Consider the following 3,793-nt stretch of genomic DNA (forward strand, 5'->3'; position numbering starts at 1 on the left):
CTCATCAGAGCTCATGAAGGGCATAAGGAGGTTTAATGGAATCTCTATGGTCTCTAGATGAGTCTCAGATTCCTTTGGTTCCTCAGAGGGAAGCTCCTTATTGATCACTGGACGTCCCAGGAGGTCTTCCTCCTTGGGATTCACGTCCTCTCCTCTCCTCACAGGTTCGGCCATGGCGCTTATGTCAATGGCCTTGCACTCTCCTTTTGGATTCTCTTCTGTATTGCTTGGGAGAGTACTAGGAGGGATTTCAGTGATCTTTTTACTCAGCTGGCCCACTTGTGCTTCCAGATTTCTAATGGAAGACCTTGTTTCATTCATGAAACTTACAGTGGCCTTAGATAGATCAGAGACTAGATTTGCTAAATTAGAAGCATTTTGTTCAGAGTTCTCTGTCTGTTGCCGAGTTGATGATGGAAAAGGTTTGCTATTGCTAAACCTGTTTCTTCCACCATTATTAAAGCCTTGTTGGGGCTTTTGATCCTTCCATGAGAAATTTGGATGATTTCTCCATGTTGAGTTATAGGTGTTTCCATAAGGTTCACCTAAGTAATTTACCTCTGCTATTGCAGGGTTCTCAGGATCATAGGCTTCTTCTTCAGAAGATGCCTCTTGAGTACTGTTGGATGCAGCTTGCATTCCATGCAGACTCTGAGAGATCATATTGACTTGCTGAGTCAATATTTTATTCTGAGCCAATATGGCATTCAGAGTATCAACCTCAAGAACTCCCTTCTTCATAGGCGTCCCATTACTCACAGGATTCCTTTCAGAAGTGTACATGAACTGGTTATTAGCAACCATGTCAATGAGTTCTTGAGCTTCTGCAGGCGTTTTCTTTAGGTGAATGGATCCACCTGCAGAAGTGTCCAGTGACATCTTTGATAGCTCAGATAAACCATCATAGAATATATCCAGGATGGTCCATTCTGAAAGCATGTCAGAAGGACACTTTTTGGTCAACTGTTTGTATCTTTCCCAAGCTTCATAGAGAGATTCACCTTCTTTCTGTCTGAAGGTTTGAACATCAGCTCTAAGCTTGCTCAGCTTTTGAGGAGGAAAGTACTTGGCTAAGAAAGCCGTGACCAGCTTATCCCAAGAGTTCAGGCTGTCTTTAGGTTGAGAATCCAACCATAATCTAGCTCTGTCTCTTACAGCAAAAGGGAAAAGCATGAGCCTGTAGACTTCAGGATCTACTCCATTAGTCTTAACAGTATCACATATCTGCAAGAATTCAGTTAAGAACTGAAAAGGATCTTCAGATGGAAGTCCATGAAACTTGCAGTTCTGCTCCATCAGAGAAACTAGTTGAGGTTTCAGCTCAAAGTTGTTTGCTCCAATGGCAGGAATGGAGATGCTTCTTCCATGTAAATTGGAATTAGGTGCAGTAAAGTCACCAAGCATCTTCCTTACATTATTATTATTTTCGGCTGCCATCTCCTCTGCCTGTTCGAAAATTTCTGAAAGGTTATCTCTGGATTGTTGTATTTTAGCTTCTCTTAATTTTTTCTTCAGAGTTCTTTCAGGTTCTGGATCTGCTTCCACAAGAATGTTCTTATCCTTGCTCCTGCTCATATGACAAGGAAGAATGGACAGAAAAATAATAATAATAATGGAGATCCTTTATACCACAGTATAGGGATCCCTGTGTGAGTGGAAGAAGAGGGGGAGACAAAGAATGTAATATAATGGAAGAAACACAACTGTGAGGATGGAAGGAGGTGAAATGAGATGTTAGGATATGAATGAATAAATAGAATGAAATGGGGGAGGGATAATTTTCGAAAATTATTTTGAAAAAGGAGTTAGTGATTTTTGAAAATTGGTTTTTGAAAATTTGTCAGTAATTTTCGAAAATTAAGTTTTAAAAATTAAAATAATTAATAAATTAAAAAGAAATTTTGAAAAAGGGGAGAGATATTTTCGAAAATTAGAGAGAGGGAGTTAGTTAGGTAGTTTTGAAAAAGTTAAGAAACAAACAAAAAGTTAGTTAGTTAGTTGAAACAAATTTTGAAAAGATAAGAAGTTAGGAAGTTAGAAAAGATATTTTGAAAAGATATTTTTGAAAAAGATAAGATAAGAAGATATTTTTGAAAAGATATGATAGGAATTAGATTTTTTTTTTTTTTGAAAAAGATTTGATTTTTAAAATCTCAATTAATGACTTGATTCATAAGAGATCACAAGATATGATTCTAGAACTTAAAGTTTGAATCTTTCTTAACAAGCAAGTAACAAACTTCAAATTTTTGAATCAAAACATTAATTGATTATGTTATTTTCGAAAATTTGGTATAAAAATAAGAAAAAGATTTTTGAAAAATATTTTTAAAATTTTCGAAAATAACTAATAATTTTGAAAAAGATTTGATTTTTGAAAAAGATTTTGAAGAAGATAAGATTTTCAAATTGAAAATTTGATTTGACTCATTGGCAACAACTTGATTTTTAAAAATTTTTGAAAAAGTCAACTCAAATTTTCGAATTTGATGAGAGAAAAATGGAAAGATATTTTTTTTTATTTTTGAAATTTTTATGAAAAACATGAAAATTATGCAATGCATGAAATTTTTAGATCAAAACAATGAATGCATGCAAGAATGCTATGAATGTCAAGATGAACACCAAGAACACTATGAATGTCAAGATGAACATCATAGACACAATTTTGAAAAAAAATTTTATGCAAAGAAAACATGCAAGACACCAAACTTAGAATTCTTTAATGCTTAGACACTAAGAATTCAAGAATGCATATGAAAAACATGAAAAGACACAAAACAAAAAATCATCAAGATCAAACAAGAAGACTTACCAAGAACAACTTGAAGATCATGAAGAACACTATGAATGCATGATATTTTCGAAAAAATGCAAGATGCATATGCAAGTGACACCAAACTTATAATGTGACTCAAGACTCAAACAAGAAACAGAAAATATTTTTGATTTTTATGATTTTCTAATTTTTTTGGATTTTTATTTATATTTTTCGAAAATTTAAAAGAAAAAATAAGGATTCCAAAATTTTTAATATGAATTCCAGGAATTTTGCCATGTTAGTTTAAAGCTTCAGTCCAGGAATTAGACATGGCTCACTAGCCAGCCAAGCTTTCAATGAAAGCTCCAGTCCAAAACACTAGACATGGCCAATGGCCAGCCAAGCTTTAGTCTTTAACACGAGAGTATATTGATCTTTGATAACAAATTGCTGCCCCAGTCCAAATAAATTTAGACATGGCTTTACAGCCAGCCAGGCTTCAACATGCTTCATGAAACTCTAGAATTCATTCTTAAAAATTTTGAATAAAAAATTTTTGAAAACATTTTAATTTTTTTTCGAAAACAGATGAGAGATTTTTGAAAATATTTTTTTTTTTGAAAAATTTTTGAAAATAAAAAAAGAGAAAATTACCTAATCTGAGCAACAAGATGAACCGTCAGTTGTCCAAACTCAAACAATCCTCGGCAACGGCGCCAAAAACTTGGTGCTGTTGCCGGATCAAAAGGGAATCTGGCACTGATGTTACTGGACCAAAAGCTTGCCGAAAACTCAAACAATCCCCGGCAACGGCGCCAAAAACTTGGTGGACGAAATTGTGTTCCACATTAATGTAGTACTCTTTGTTATTGTATGGAAACATTATTATGGCTCTTTACTATGTGTAGACACAACTCCGTTCAACTAACCAACAAGTGTACTGGGTCGTCCAAGTAATAAACCTTACGTGAGTAAGGGTCGATCCCACAGAGATTGTTGGCTTGAAGCAAGCTATGGTCACCTTGCAAATCT

At 34.5% G+C, this 3,793-nt stretch overlaps 1 non-coding gene across 1 annotated transcript; it reads left to right on the forward strand.

Moving 5' to 3' along the window:
• Window positions 1-933: 933 nt before the first annotated feature.
• On the forward strand, window positions 934-1,041 carry LOC148579713 (small nucleolar RNA R71). Its single transcript, XR_015898822.1, has one exon. It is a non-coding gene; the product is annotated as a small nucleolar RNA R71 (small nucleolar RNA).
• The last annotated feature ends 2,752 nt before the right edge of the window (window positions 1,042-3,793 follow it).

Source organism: Arachis ipaensis, chromosome B10, assembly GCF_059453495.1.
Source record: "Arachis ipaensis isolate K30076 ecotype BB chromosome B10, ASM5945349v1, whole genome shotgun sequence".
NCBI classification, from domain to species: Eukaryota; Viridiplantae; Streptophyta; class Magnoliopsida; order Fabales; family Fabaceae; genus Arachis; species Arachis ipaensis.